Raw genomic sequence first — 17,083 nt, 5'->3', positions numbered from 1 at the left:
GAAGTATTTCTGAAATTTTCATTTAGTAAGCCATGTATTTTGGAAATAACATTGTCTACCTATGTAGGGAACTTTTGTGAGAAGAAAAACTCTGTTTTTTTTTTTTTAGAATTATATTTTGAAATTAGCTTACTAATGAGTACATCTACCTAAAGCTTTTTATTACGCCCTCAGTTTTGGTTAGCCCATCTACCACCCCTCTGTCTTCCCCACCACTCAGACCCTTGCCTGCTCAATCACTTAAACTGCAGGATTCCCCTACTCCATTCTTTTCACACATACTCTATTACCTTTCTGATCGTCACTATTATTTCTCTAAAATATTTCCTCTATCATTGTTCTATGTGTGCACACGTTTGCCTATGTTTATATGTGCACTGTGTACTTTCCCAGCACCCTTAGAGGCCAGAAGAAGGCACTGGATTCCCTGGAACTGGAGTTACAGATGCCACGTGGGTGCTAGGAGCTGACCCAGCTCCTCTGTAAGGATAACAAGGGCTCTTAACCACCATCTCTCAGCCTCCAGTTACTGCTTTTAAACCTTCAGTTGCACAATGGTAGGATCCCATGTATGTTCTCACAAAACCTTCCTTTCGGCTAGCCTGTTTATTGTATAGTTTTACCTGTGCCCCCATGTCTTCCCCACCCCTTGCATAAGCCATCTGCCCCGGCATTCCATGTCTCTGTGTTCCCTGAAGTCTCCCCTTCCCATCCCCCCTCCTTCTCCCTTAATGTGTCCTGCTTCCAAAAAGGTCCCTTTCGAATTTCCTTGCTTTTTGCTTACGTTTTAGGTTAAACACACCAAGATTAGAGTGTTGAAGCTAGGATCAGCATAGTAGACAGAGCATTCAACTTTTGTCCTTTGAAGCTTAAGTTACCACACTCGGCTGACAGGTCTACCGGTTTACCTGCAGGCCTCATGATTTCATTTTTCCTTACGGTAGAATGACAGTCCATTGTGAATGTGTTGCATTTTTATTATCCATTCCTCTGTTGATTGATACCTTGGTTTATTCCGTTTTTTGGTCACTGTAAAGACAGCAACCGTGAACCTGAATGTGCGAGTACAGGGTCTAAAGTCCACTGGGATCAGTCCACTAGTGGTATGACTGGGCCATATGGAAACTCTAGCTCTAGTTTTTCAAGGAACCTCCTTCTGATCACTAAAGTGGCTGCACTACTAGTTTACACTCCCACTACAATGTCTACTAGGCCCCCTCTGCCACACCGATACCGGGGTGTTCATTCGAGTTCCCAGATGACTGCCACCCTGAATGCAGTGAGACAGAACCTTAGAAGAGTTTTATTCTGCTTTTCCCTGATGGATAAGGGTGGCAGGCTGGATAGCGATGTGTTTCTTATTGCTGCTGTTGTTGCTGTTGTTGCTTTTTTTATTTTGTCAACTTGACACAAGCTAACGTCATCCAAGGGGAGGGAATTTCAATTAAGAAAATGTCTCCTACAGATTCAGTGGGAGGCAAGCCTGTGGGGCATTTTTTAAATTCGTGATTGAGGGAGGGCCCTGCCCATTGTGGGTTTTACTGTTCCTAGGCTGGTGGTCCTGGGTTCTACTAGAAAGCAAGCTGAGCAAGCCATGAGGAGCAAGCCAGTAAGCAGCACCTCTCTGTGACCCCTGTATCAGCTCCTGCCTCCGGGTTCTTACCCTGTTTGAGGTTTTGTCTTGACTTCCTTTAATGATGAACTGTGGTGTGGGAAATGTAAATCAAATAAACTCTTTCCTCCCAAACTTGCTTTTGCTTGTGGTGTTTCATCAGAGCAATAATAACCCTAACTAAGACAAATTGGTGTGGAGTAGAATATTTCGTTGTTTTGAGGATGATTGTGAAAGGACTTTGGAACTTTGGGCTAGAAAAAAACCCAACAATGTCTAATAGCTCCCCTTTTAAAAATCTGACTGTGACTGTGCCCTGGTTTTGAGTCAGCTATGATTAACAAGAGAGTGAAACCATCAAGGGGAAACCTTTGCATTACTGGGAAATTGATGCTGGGTAGGCAGAGGTGAGAAATTAGCTGGATTAGGAAGAGTCCAGCATCACTGAGGTGAAATCTTCTGGGACTCTTCAAGGAGTCATCACACAGAGGTAGCCAAGGTTGTACCTTGTGTTAGCAGCCAAACCTGACTGTGTAAGAGTCACCCAGGTGGTGCTGGTTTTGAAGGCAAAGAGGGTTCATGGATAGCAGCTGAGGCTTGGCAGGAGAGGCTGTTGGTAAAGGTACAGCCTCAGTGACAGTTGAAACCTCAGGACTGAAGGGGTCATGCAGAGAAGCTGAAGCTTGGCACCATGAAGAGAGCCTAGGAGAGGCTATTGGCGAGAGTAAATACCAGTTGCAGCAGAAGAGCCTAGCATTTTGGAGATGCCAGTATTGTTGGATGACCACCAAGAAAAGCCGCAGCGGTGGAGTAGAGTCTGCCTGAGCTCACGAGACAAGCCGTGTGCACTGCGGAAGATGCAGCTGGAGAAATGACCCAAGTCCTCTGGAGGAACACACAAGATGGCGAGTGCGTCCCATACACTGGGCATTAGGTTATTTCTACCATTTGGAGAGTTGGGTTTTGTTTTAATCTGATGGTGACTGTGTCCTGGTTCTTTCCTCTTGAAGTCCGAATGTATTTGACTTGGATTTTTACAGGAGCCCACAGTTGAGAGATTTTGAACTTTTAAAGGAGATTTTGGAATTTTAAAGAAACTGGATGTTTTAAAAGAACTGAATTTTTAATGCATTTGCACCTGTAAAGACTGTGGGACTTTCAAAGTTATTTATGTTTTTAATATGGGATCTTACGGACAAAAAAGAAAGGAAAGATTGTGGTTTAACAGCGATGAGTTTGTGTGCCAAGCTAACATGGGGTCAATTGTGCTGGATAGTTTTTTTGTTTTATATATATATATATATGTCAACGTGACACAAACTAAAGTCATCTGACAGGAGAGAATGTTAAGAAAATGCCTCCATAAGATGGAGCTGTAGGCAAGCCTGTAGGGCATTTTCTTAATTAGTGACTGAAGAGGAAGGGCCCAGCCCCATTTGGATGATACCACCCCTGGGCCGGTGGTCCTGAGTTCTATAAGAAATCAAGCTGAGCAAAACATGAGGAGTGTGCCAGTAAGCAGCACCCCTCCATGGCCTCTCCATCAGCTCCTGCCTCCAGGTCCCTGCATTGTTTGAGCATCCGTCTTGGCTTCCTTTAATGATGGACTACAGCACGGATGTATAAACTAATAACCTTTCCTCCCAAACTTGCCTTTGGTCATGGTGTTTCATCATAGCAATCATAACCCTAACTAAGGCAGGTGTTGAGCATGTTTTTTTTCCAAAATTTATTTTTCATATCTAAGAATTTCATACATCCATGTAATGAAATATGAGGATATCTGCCCACATTTTTCCTCCTCCAACTTTACCTTTATCCTCATAATATGCCTCTTCCCATTTTCATGTCTTTTTTTGTTTCAGAATTTCATACATTCATGTGTTTTGATTAAATCTATCCTCAGTTGACCACTTGTGGGTCTCTGTGTTAGTTAATATCTGCTACGAAATGAAGCTTCTCTGATGAGGCTGGAGAGATTCAGTAATCTATGAATGTGAGGGTAAGCACTGTGGGGAATGTCTACTACTATGCCCACTTAGCAGAATGATAGTAGTCAGTTCTCTTCTATGCCTATCACATATCCAGTCACTGGTTCTTGGCCCAGTTAATGGTGCCAGGCATAGTTTTGATCTTGAGGAGTGGGCCTTAAATCCAATCAGACATTATTTACTTATCTCAATAACATGCATACCACTATGGCACAACTGGGCATATCTTGTCAAGCCATTTACTGTTGTAACTCACAGGATTCGCAGCTGGGTAAGACTCTTCATTACTTTTCTCCCCAGTAGTGGGCATAGCACCTTGCAGCACCATGAAAACTATGAAAGAGATAAGGCCTCCAGTTCAGTATCATCTTGATTTCTCCTTGATCTAGGACTCAAGTATGTGGTACCTTCAGAAATATATTCTTTTTTTTCTGTAATTTTAATTTTATGTATATGGATGTTTTGCCTGCATATCTACCCATGTACCATATGAGTGCCTGGTGTTTGTGGGGGCAGGAAGAAGGCATGTGAATCCCTGGGGCTGGAAATGGAACCTCTGTTTTCTGAAAGAGCAGCCAGTAGTCTTTAGCTGTTGGCCCTTCTCTCCAGCCCCTAACAATAGTGTCTTGTAGGCAAGTTCTGGAGGGCAACCCAGAGCAACGGCCATGATCTGTAATAGTAAGAGATTTATGATAAACTACTGATCAATGACTCAAAAAGTGGTAACCCAACCCCAGCACTGATACCTTATGGTGTCTGTGAGAGAGAGACATTATCCCTTGTTATCTATAATCTTTTTATGTGCATATGTATATATTTTAGGAAGCTTCTAATGTGATAAGCTTCTATATGACTCTTCAAAGGTCTTTAGTGTCAGTTATCCTTCCTCACATTCCCTTCTTCACTCTCCCCTCTCATGACCACTCTTCTTGCTCTGTTTTTCCTTCATATCATCTGCATTCTATTCCTTCTGCCTGCAATCCCCTTATTCCTGAACTGGTTCGTTCCTGCCTCATGTTGTTTATTCCAGTTTAAACAAATGCATCTAAAGATTCAAAGAGAGCATTCACATATTGGAGGGACCATGGAGAGTTTGTCTTTTTGGGTCTGGGTTACCTCACTTAGGGTGATTATCTCCAGTTCCATCAATTTACCTGTTAATTATACACTTTCACTTTTCTCTACACCTGAGTAATAGTCCATTCTGTGTATGTAACACATTTTCATTATCCATTCGTCATGTGATGGACATCTAGGCTGTTCATGTGTTTCAGCGATTGTGCACAGCCCAGCAACGAGCACAGATAAAGAATCTCTACGGTGGGTTATAGAATCCTTTGGGTACATGTCCAGAAGGTGTATAGGGGAACCACACGGCAAGTCTGTTTATAGCTCTTTGAGGAACATATACATTGATTTCCATAGTGGCTATACCATGTTACATTCCTGCCAACAATGGATAAATATCTCCTTTCCCCATTTCCAGGTTAGTGTCGGGTTTTTTGTTTGTTTTTTGTTTTTTGTTTTTTTTTTGTTTCTTTGTTTTTGTTTGTTTGTTTTGTTTTTTGATCTTAGTCTTTCTGACTGGGGAAAGATACAATCTCAAAGCAGTTTTAATTTGCACTTCTCTGATGGTTAAATATGCTGAATTTTAAGTGATTCTCAGTCACTCATGTTTCATCTGATACTGATTTTTCCTCAGCCTATCTGTCGTTTGTGTAAGGAAGACTATTAATGTCAATGTGTGAATTTTCTACTTTGCTGAATGTATTTATCAGCTGTAGATTTCTGAGGGAGTCTTCAGGGGCTTTTATGTGTAAAATCATATTATCTGCAAATAAAGAAACTTTGACTTCTTCCCTTTCTATCCCTCCTGTCTTGTTTCACTAGCTTAGATTTTAGTTGTCACAAAGAACAGGAGTGGTGAGTGTTGCCACCCTTTTTTTTATTATTATTATTAACTTGAGTATTTCTTATATACATTTCAAGTGTTATTCCCTTTCCCGGTTTCTGGGCAAACATCCCCCTCCCCCCTCCCCTTCTTTATGGGTATTCCCCTCCCCATCCTCCCCCCATTGCCGCCTCCCCCCAACAATCTAGTTCACTGGGGGTTCAGTCTTAGCAGGACCCAGGGCTTCCCCTTCCACTGGTGCTCTTACTAGGATATTCACTGCTACCTATGAGGTCAGAGTCCAGGGTCAGTCCATGTATAGTCTTTAGGTAGTGGCTTAGTCCCTGGAAGCTCTGGTTGCTTGGCATTGTTGTACATATGGGGTCTCGAGCCCCTTCAAGCTCTTCCAGTTCTTTCTCTGATTCCTTCAATGGGGGTCCTATTCTCAGTTCAGTGGTTTGCTGCTGGCATTCGCCTCTGTGTTTGCTGTATTCTGGATGTGTCTCTCAGGAGCGATCTTCATCCGGCTCCTGTCGGCCTGCACTTCTTTGTTTCATCCATCTTGTCTAATTGGATGGCTGTATATGTATGGGCCACATGTGGGGCAGGCTCTGAATGGGTGTTCCTTCTGTGTCTGTTTTAATCTTTGCCTCCCTATTCCCTGCCAAGGGTATTCTTTTTCCCCTTTTAAAGAAGGAGTGAAGCATTCACATTTTGATCATCCGTCTTGAGTTTCATGTGTTCTAGGCATCTAGGGTAATTCAAGCATTTGGGCTAATAGCCACTTATCAATGAGTGCATACCATGTGTGTTTTTCTGTGATTGGGTTAGCTCACTCAGGATGATATTTTCCAGTTCCAACCATTTGCCTACGAATTTCATAAAGTCATTGTTTTTGATAGCTGAGTAATATTCCATTGTGTAGATGTACCACATTTTCTGTATCCATTCCTCTGTTGAAGGGCATCTGGGTTCTTTCCAGCTTCTGGCTATTATAAATAAGGCTGCTATGAACATAGTGGAGCACGTGTCTTTTTTATATGTTGGGGCATCTTGTGGGTATATGCCCAAGAGAGGTATAGCTGGATCCTCAGGCAGTTCAATGTCCAATTTTCAGAGGAACCTCCAGACTGATTTCCAGAATGGTTGTACCAGTCTGTTGCCACCCGTCTTAGTGGAAATTCTTTGAGTTTTTCTCCATTTATCTTGATGTTGGCAGTGGAATTGTATACTGCTTTTATTGTGTCGGGATCCTAGTATGGTTGGTTTTAGTGTCAACTTGCTACAAATTAGTATCCTATGAATAGGGACTCTCAGCTGAATAATAACTTTTCTCATTGCCTAGATGGATGAGGGCAGACACCCAGATATAGAGGTGATAGCAGCAGAAAGACTGTTCTTTCTTGACCGTTCCTCTTGCCACCGAGTTGGTTTAATTAATTGGTGCTGCTGATTTAAGAGCCAGTATTTCTAGTCTTCTATCATGGCCTAAGGACCAGCAACTCTTCAGGAGTACACACACACACACACACACACACACACACACACACACACACACACAGAGAGAGAGAGAGAGAGAGAGAGAGAGAGAGAGAGAGAGAGAGAGAGAGAGAGAGAGAAAGAGAGAGAGAGAAGGAGAGACTCTTTCAGGGCTAGATCTGGACTGCTGCACCATCCACTCTTCTGGACTGAGTGAATATGTTATGCTCAGTCTCTCAGGTGTGATTCAATTTGTTGTTTTAATATAAACTGACAATGAATTCATATATATATATATACATACACATATATATACATACACACACACACACACACACACACACACACACACACACACACACACACACACATTCATCCATTGGTTCTGTTTCCTTGGAGAATCCTGACTAACACAGGTATCTTTCCTGAATCTCAAGGGATGCTGGGTTTTGTTGAAGGACTTTTCTGCCTCTAGTGAGATGATTTGTGGTCTCTGTCTTTGATCCGACTTATGTGGTGTATTATATTTACAGACTTACGTAGCGTTGAAACATCCTTGTATCTCTGGGATGAGGCCAGTTCGATCACAGTGGATGTTCTTTTTTATGTGATATGGAACACGGTTTGAGTATTTTATTGAGAAAGTTTGCATCTATGTTCAACAAAATTGGCCTTTGATTCTTTGATTTGTTGGGTCTTTATCTAGTTTTGATATTAGGGTAATACTGGCTTCATAAAAGATTTTGGAAGCTTTCGTTTCTATTTTATTGGATAATTTGAGTAGTATTGATATTAGTTTTTCTAACAGTTCTAGTAGAACACTCCAGTGAACCCATCTGACCTGGGATTTTATTCTGGATGGGAGACTTTTTATTACTGCTTCACTATTATCGCTCACTAGAGATTTGTTTAAATGATTTATTTTAATCTTAATTTTGGTATATCATATAGATCTAGAAATTCATCCTTTCCATTTCTGTTTTTCCATTTAGTTGAGCATAGGTTTGTAAGCTATGGTCTCACAATTTCCTGAATTCAAAGAATTTATTGCAACATCTTCATCTTCAACTTTAATTTCATTAATTTGGCTCTTCTTTCTCCTTCTGGTTAATTTGACTTAGAGTTTGCTAATTTTTTCTTTTTAAAAGGAATCCACTTCATTTTATTCATTTGCACCTTTTCATTTCTGTTTTATTGCTTCTAGCCATAATTTTGATGATTCTTGTCATCTACTGATTTTGGGTTTGAGATGGTCTGGTTTTTCCTCGGCTTTAAGACATATACTTCATTACTTTATTAGAGATTTCTTAAATTTTTTTGATGTTGGAAGTTACTGTTATGAACATTCCTTTTATGACTGGATTCTCTGTGTCTTGAAGATTTGGGGTCTAGAAAATTTTGTTTCTGTTTGATGTCTTCATGTGATAGATACATCACTTAATATTGGGTTGCTTAATTCCTTCTAGCTTGTGTGCTTTTTGTAGCTTCTGTTGTTGTTGATATTCATCCTTAGCATCTTTAGTCTGCTGTGGCCAGGCAGAATACACGTTATTTCAATTTTCCCGCGATTGTTGAGTCTTGCTTTGTATCCTAGTATGTGGCTGATTTTGAAGAAAGTTTTATGGACTGCTGAAAATAATGAATATTCTTGGGTGTTTGACTGAAATATTCTGTAGTTGTTTGCCAGGTTTATTTGCCTTGTGATGTCATTCAACTCTACTGTTCCTCTGTTTAGCTTCCTGAAAGTGAGGTATTTGTCATCCACTCTCATTGTGCTGTAGTTAGCCTCTGACTTTTCATTCAGCACCACTTACTTCATGAAGTTGGAATGTCTGTATTTGGTAGGTGTATGTTTAGAATTGTAATCTCCTAATAGATTGTTCCATTTATGAATATGAAGTGAACTTCTTTATCTCTTCTACTTTTGGGTTGAAGTCTATTTGTTTGGATATTCAATAAATGTCTGCTTGTTTCTGCATTCAGTTTGTTTGGTGTATCTGTTTTTTACCCCCTTTCCTTAGGATGGTGTCTGTCTTTCTTGGTAAGGTACACTTTTTGGTGGCAGCAAAAAAAGATAGACCCTGCTTTCTCATCCAGTCTACTAGTCTGCGTCTTTTTACAGAGTAATCGAGTACATTAATATTTGGAGTCATTCGTAATTATGTTTGGAGTCCTGGCATTTTGTTGATTTTGTGGGTTTTTCCTTGTTATTTGTTTGCTTTTCTTTTTAGACTCTTGTAACTAATTTCCTTGCTATCGCTTATTTATCCGTGTCATCTTTGTCAAATCTATATTTCTCTTCAGAACAAAAAAATTTTTTTTGCCAGTATTTTGGCTTTGTAATCACAAAAATCTCTCTTATCATGGAAAGTTTTTATTTCTCCTTTCCTTTATTATAATAGTTGTGCTATGTATTATAGTCTGTGTTCACAGTTGTGATCTTTCAGAGTTTGGTCATGATGTCTCCTCACAACACTAGAACATTAATTAGGACGTATTTCATGTAGAGTATTTTGTTGTTGTTTTCTTGTCTTGTTTATTTGGTGTACTGCAGGATTCTTGTGTTTGCCTTGGCATCTCTTCAGATTTGAGAAATTCTCTTCTGTGATTTGATTGAAAATGTTTTCTGTGCCTTTGGTGAAGTATTCTTCTCTTTCTTCTATGCCTGTTGTTTAAAGATTTGATCTTTTCATGTGTCTCAGAGAAGTTCTGTGTTTTGTTCATGTATTAAAATTATCACTGGTATTTACTATGTAATTCAATTTTTCTACTTTGACTTGTAGCCTTGTTACTCTATTTTCCACATGGTATGATTTGTTGGTGAGATTTAACAGAGTTTTAATTGAGTTTTTTTTTAATTCCTAGCATAATTTCTATTTGTTTTTTTCTACAGCAATTCTCTTTACTGAATTTTATTTTCATTTTTTGGGTTGACCTTTATTTCATTCTGCTCTTTGGTTTTGTTTTCTTGGAATGCATTCATGCCTTCTTTGATTCATTTGAAATTAGTTATAACTATTCACTCAAATTCTTTGGGAGTTCTTCCAAATCATTCTCATTAGGAGCTGTTACTATGAGACTAATTATCTTCAACGAAGTTGTGTTGTCCTGTTTCTCATGTTGTTTTTATTTCTGTCCCGGGAGTTGAGCATCTGGAGTTAGTTTGTTGCTTGAGTTTTTCTTTCTTTTGTGTTTTTTTGTTTGTTTGTTTTGTTATGTTTTGAAATCGAAAAAAACCATTCTTTCTTACAGGGATTGTATTTGCAATGTTCAGTTGAGGACAAGTTGTAGTAGAGTTGCGATATCCTTTCCCACTATGGGACTGGCATTTAGGGCCAGAGGCTCTTATGTCAAGTCTTACTCAGAGTATGGTATGATATCAGGCCTCTTGCTTTGCTCTGCAACTTTTTCAGTGGAGTTCTAAACACCCTATAGGCCTTCCCAGAATCAGATTCAGCCTCCACTCTGCATCTGTGGCTTCTGTTGAAGTAGCTGGGAGCTATAGAACTTTTCATGTACCCATGGTCATAAACTCTCCTCATCTATGTTCATGATCTATACATAATTCCTTAAAAATCTAAATTCTGAATTTTGAAAAAAATGTGATAATTATGAGCCTGGCTCACATACATCTCCCTTGTTCCTGGCTTCCTCAAGAGAGTGAACCATTCAGGTAGAGGAATTACATGACCTGACTTCCGGGTGGACAGCAGTGGATAACGGAGACACCCTGTGTTGTACAAAGATCAAACTGAGGAAATATGAAAGCATGGTGCTAGCAAAAACAGTAGCTTCTATTTGTTCCTGGGAAAGAAGACTGTTCTCCTGTGAGATTCAAACTCACAAGATAAAGACTCTGGAGGGATGAGGTGGAAAATTTTGATGACTTACTTACTTTTTTTTTTTTTTTTTTGATTCTTTTTTTCGGAGCTGGGGACCGAACCCAGGGCCTTGCGCTTCCTAGGCAAGCGCTCTGCCACTGAGCCAAATCCCCAACCCCGACTTACTTACTTTTATAAAATACTATCATATAGAATATATTTGTAATATATAATATACATGTAAAATATTTAATATATAATATGTAATATATAAGATATGCAATATATGCTATATACTAAGTGCTATATAGCAAATACTGTATACCACATATATGTGTAATGTATAATATACATGCAAAAAAATTTTTTTCCAGAGCTGAGGACTGAACCCAGGGCCTTGCCTAGCAAGCGCTCTACCACTGAGTTAAATCCCCAACCCGCAAAATATTTAATATAATATGTAATATATAAAATATGTAATATATTATATGCTAAGTGCTACATAGCAAATACTGTATACATATACAATATATGTGTAATATATAATATATTTTATATATAATATTTAATATATAATATAATATGTGATACATAAAATAAGTAATATATGCTATATACTAAGTGCTATATAGCAAATACCATATACTATATACTATAATGTATAATACATAATATATATATAATATGTAATAGATTATGTAATGTATAATATATAATGTGCAATGCAGAAAGCAGAATGAATAATATATAAAACTATTATATATGTATAAATATATGGTATGTCTATGCATCTACACATGTGGCAGGATAAGAAACACTATTAACAAATATTTATGCTTCTTTCTCAATGGTACAGAAATGGAAGATGGACTGGTATTTGCCAGGTCTATGCAGAAGGGTTAAGTCTGTCAGGCTAAACAATCAGAGCTCATGAGAGAATCATCAATCTCCATGGCAGTCAGTAGCTTCCTGAGTCTCAGAGGAAGGAAATGGGCACAGCAGACACTTTGACTCCAAGCTATTCACCCAGAGTTGAACCCAGATAAGCTGGTTTGAATATTGAACCATGGTTGACTGTACCTGCCATTGTGTGTTTTGTGGTATAGTAAAAGCTTCCTATTAAGTATGCTTGTCTGTTCTTCTGAATAGCTAAGCACACTGGGACAACCAAACTGAGTGGAAATGTGTTGCCTCACGTGTGTGTGTGTGTGTGTGTGTGTGTGTGCGTACACACACATATGTGTGTACGTGGGTGCATGTGTGCAAGTTAAATGCACCTGAGTATGCAGGTGTGCATATTTGTGTGTACATGTAGAGGATGGAGCAGTACTTTGATGTCTTCCCATATGACTCTCCACTTCACTTTTCTACATTTGTTGATAAGTTTCTGTGATGTTTCATGCATGTTGTGAATTACACGAGAGCACTTTCCAACATTTAGAGCAGTTTTACATTTCTGGGACGTCTTCAACATAGCTTCATTGTATTTTTTTGAAAATGCATTTCTACATTTTATTTGCTTCCATTTTATGTAGAATTTTTCTTCTAGGTCTTTTTGGGATGTTGACTTATCTCACTTCTTGTATTTTCTTGCTGACTTTTGAAAAATAATGTTTAAAATAGTTTCTTGGAATGAGTTAAGAAAGACTCCTTTACCATGTAAAATTAAACATGCTGCTTGTGTTAGCTAATGTCACAGTGATGGAGAAAATGCAAACTCTTTTCCTCTGTGATCTGTAACTGGACAGAGATGCTCCCTTTTAACATTTTATGCAATACAGTTTTAGAAGTCCTGGCCAGTGGTAATGAGATAACAGGAAGAAAAGAAACACATGTAAATTATGAGAAGTCAAAGAGACTACAAAGACTCCACTAAGAGAAGTCAGAATTTTAAACTAGGACTGCAGGTTATAAAATCAATATACAAACCCAGTCACTCTTCCTACCCCACCTTTTATCCCCCTCTCTTTCTCTGACTTCCTTCTCCCTTCCTCCCCCAGGGTTGATATGAATCCCATGGTTTTGTATCTGCGAATGTTCTACCACTGAACTACACCCTAGCCCTGCAATCAGTAGCACTTGTCTATGCTAATAAACTATCTGAAACCAACAAGGCAGTTCATGAAATTCCTATTTCAATTTATAATAGCCACAATAAGTTCGAATACCTAGACATCTAACCAAGGAACTGACGATATGCAAAGAAAAACTACAAAACCATCATGAAAGAAATCGAGGCTGATGTTTAAAAAAATAATAAATCAGGAGAATTAACATTATTTAATATTATTTATGATTATTTAAATATCCATAATATTAAAATAATCTATAGAACCAAAGACATCTCTATTAAAATACCCTATTAAAAATACTATTTTTATAAATAGAAAAAAATCTGAAATTTGCACAGAACCATAGAAGATTCAAAATTGTTCTACATTGAACAATCCTTAGCAAAAAAAACAAAACAAAACAAAACAAAATGCCCCCCAAACCAAAAAAAGCCATAATTAGAGACATTATCCAAGTATACTGTAAGGCTGTGGTAGAAATAAATGTGTCATGCTAGTGTAAAAGCAGACACATACCAACAGGATGGGATTCAGAACCCAGAAGTCAATGCACATAGTTTTCAATGATGTTTACTATAAAGCTTTAAGATTGGCCTCAAGAATACACACCAACAGTGTTTACCAATAAGTGGTGCTAGGAAAACTGTCCATTTGTACTGTGGACGCCAAAGCATAGTTCTTACCTTAGAGGGAACGAGAGAGAGTTTATTTTTGAGGCAAACCTGAGTGTCCATAGACCAGAAACACGCACTGAAGCTGCTCTCAAGGACATACCCCATGGTGGAAGTGGTAATACGAGGTCTAATTAATTAATTACTGGGTCAAGACAGGGATGAATGGAGGTGTCTGTCAAATTCATTGCTGGGGAGTCTGGGCAAGTTACAGCAAACTGGGAAGACTCAGCTACAAGGTTTGGATGTTGTTGGGTTGCGTTCTTAGCATTTGGGTTAGTGGACGCTAGTGGTCTGTTTAAATTGGATGTTTAAGGTTTTGAGAGCCACAGGTATGTCAGATCACACGCAGGGGACAGTGAACAGCACGGCTGTATTTCAGGTGTAGTTAAAGAGGGGAATTGTGCAGTTTATCTGAACTCCACTGAATGTGTTTCTACAACAAGTTGTCACAGACTTGAGATGAGGAATATGAATCCAGGGCTTTGTTTCCTGTGTCTTATAACTCAGCAGTGGTTAGCAGTACCTGGCCAAGTCCCTTTTTCTCCAAGCTGAGGGGCATCTTTCGTGTATTGTCTTTGGTTCCAATGATCAACTCAGTTGGTTTTAGCTTTTGTTTCTTTAGTTCTTCATCTCCCAGGAGTTCACTGTAGAGACCCTGTAACCAGTTCTGAGGTTTTGGCTGTTGTTTAAGAGTCCCTTAATAATATGTAACATCTCCCCTTAATGATGATGGATCATGTAGTCATTTGTCCATTTTATAGGCTATCCAGTAATTGTTTTATGAAAAGATAACAGATGTTTTTCAATAAGGGCCAATCTCAGATTTAGAAGTAATGGGAATATCCTTGGCCAAGGAAACACAGTACAAATTTTACAAATGGACCTAAATATTTGTCCAGTAAAATGAGTTTTATGATTATAATGAAATTCATCAGGAATGCCACAAGAAGGAATAATTGTTTTTAATGAGCTTTTCCTACTACTAAGAGGATGGCTTCCTGGCAAGAGAAAACTTTAATCCAGTGGGGAAAACATACGGACTAGTGGTCAGACACATTTATGTCTTTGTGTTGGAGACACTGGGATAAACTCCAATTGGTAGGCTTTAAATGTCCCATTTGGCAAACAAATAGAACATAAACCCTTTGTTCTCAGTGCCAGTATATGTAACTGTAAGGCTTTATTATTGTAAATAGAAAGCTAGGCTTAATTTTTTTTACATTAGTATATTTAATTTTGGCCTCGGGAATTATTAATAACTTTTAGTTACAGTAATTGTGTATATAATCCTTAAATTTTTATCTTTTACGTCTACTTGATTTTTTGCATTATTTTGTGTGGGAGTGCAGGCATGCTGCGAGCAACAGTGCACATGCGGAGGTCAGAGGGCAACTTGCAAGAAGCACTTCCTCGCCCTCCACCATGTGGGTCTCTGGAATAAAACACAGGCTGTCAGGCTAGGTACAAGCACTTTACCTGCCGGGGCACCTCACTGTTCCATCAATATCTTTTATAAACTTTAAAAAAAAAGCTTAAGCTTCTGGCTTTATTTCAACCACTCTCTTACTGCTTTAGAAAAAAATCTCTAGGAGAAAATATATTTGCCATACAAAAATCTTTTCTCACTATTACGAGATAAAGCAACATAATTAGTCAATGTATGAACTACTTAAAAGTGTTGAGTATCAATTCCACTGATGGCACAAAGGTAACTTGTCACATTGTAAACTATAGAGTTTTGTCTGCTATGTGTTTTAGGTAGAAGTTATTGTTTGCTTAGCTCTTTTTAAAAAGCACTTTATGCCAAGAAGTGCTTGTGACAGGAGCCTGATATGGGTGTCTCCTGAGAGGCTCTGCCTGAGCTTTACTAATACAGATGAGGATGTTTGCAGCTAACATCAGACTGAGCACAGGGACCCCAATGGAGGAGTTAGAGAAAGGACTGAATTAGCTGAATGGGTTTGCAACCCCATAGGAAGAAAAACAATATCAACCAACAGAGCTTCCAGGGACTAAACCACCAACCAAAAGTACACATGGAGGGACTTATGGCTTCAGTCACATATGCAGCAGAGGATGCCATTGTCCAACATCAATAGGAGGAAAAGCCTTGGGCCCTGTGGAGGCTCATTTCCCCAGTGTAGGGAATGCCAGGGTGTTGAGGTAGGGGAGTAGGTAGGTGGGAGGGAGAGTATCCTCATAGAAGCGGGGGGAGAGGAATGGGAGAGGGGGGAACAAGGAAAAAAGATAACATTTGAAATGTAAATACATAAAATATCAAAAAATGTAAATAAATAAAGTAACCAATAAAGGATAGACATTAAACACACAAACACACAAACAAATAAAACGTCCTTTACGGGCTGGAGAGATGGCTCACAGGTTAAGAGCAGTGGCTGTTCTTCCAGAGGTCCTGAGTTCAATTCCCAGCAACCACATGGTGGCTCACAACCCTCTGTAATGAGGTCTGGTGCCCTCTTCTGGCCTGCAGGCACACATGTAGGCAGAACTCTATACACAATAAATAAATCTTTAACAACAACAACAACCCTTTATATATTTTAGGAAGAGCTGGTTAACATAAGAGATGATCCTAGATAAAAGCTTAGCAAGACAAGGCAGGGGAAATCATGTAGAATCAAACACTGCCTCCTCGTAAGTCTGCAATTGTAGCTTTGGATGCAGGAGGCGGCCTGGATACCTAGATACTTGTACTTTCTTCTTCCCGAAGGAAGAGGGGAGAGGAGGAAGAAAGGTTGTTCTGTGCTACAGGCTGCACCGGAGGCTTGCCGCTCAGACGGTGAGATTGGATCCCAAGACATTTGTGCATTTATCTGAAAAAGATCTGAAAACCAAAATGAAGAACTTTTAAAGACAGGCTGTCACACTTTATCTCTCAGAGACTCATGCCTGCAGCTCAGTGTCGGGCAGTTCAGGGGCAGATGTTACGAGCATACCGAGTCTGACAACCGGATGTACACAGAGACTCTAAACCAGATGTTAGCCTTTTGGGAACAATGCTTGCTTTACCTTAATAACTTCATGATATGCACATATAGCAAATCATATAACATTATAACAGAAGGTATTACCTATTAGCCGTGAATTAATGCTCAGTGGTCATTTTATTTTTCCCTTAGCAAAAACATAGTGATTTCAACCTTGACAGAATAGATGTGTTTTGTGCATTTAATATGGAATGAAGCCCAGAAACTACACAAAAGCATCTGTACATATAGGACAGCCTTTTAACTAAAAAAAAAACAACAATCTTTTAAATTGATGTTTTTAAGTTGCTAGCACAAAGAAGTTTATTAATTTCTTGGCTTAATAAATGTATTAATTCTATAACTTCAATAAGTCAAATATTTAAAAATTAATATTACATATAAATATTATAATATATATTAAATATAAATTTAAAGTCATATTTTAGCAATTTAATCACCTCCAAATGTAAGATATCAATTTTCTCACTTGTAAACTCTCAGCCTTCTCATTTTAAAGCCCGGATTTCTAGAATGAAATCTAGAGTTTTCAAAT

The sequence above is a fragment of the Rattus norvegicus genome, chromosome 17 (genome assembly GCF_021556685.1).
Source record: "Rattus norvegicus strain SHRSP/BbbUtx chromosome 17, alternate assembly SHRSP_T2T, whole genome shotgun sequence".
Classification (NCBI taxonomy): Eukaryota; Metazoa; Chordata; class Mammalia; order Rodentia; family Muridae; genus Rattus; species Rattus norvegicus.
The sequence above is the reverse complement of the archived record's forward strand: the minus strand, read 5'-3'. Positions refer to the sequence as shown.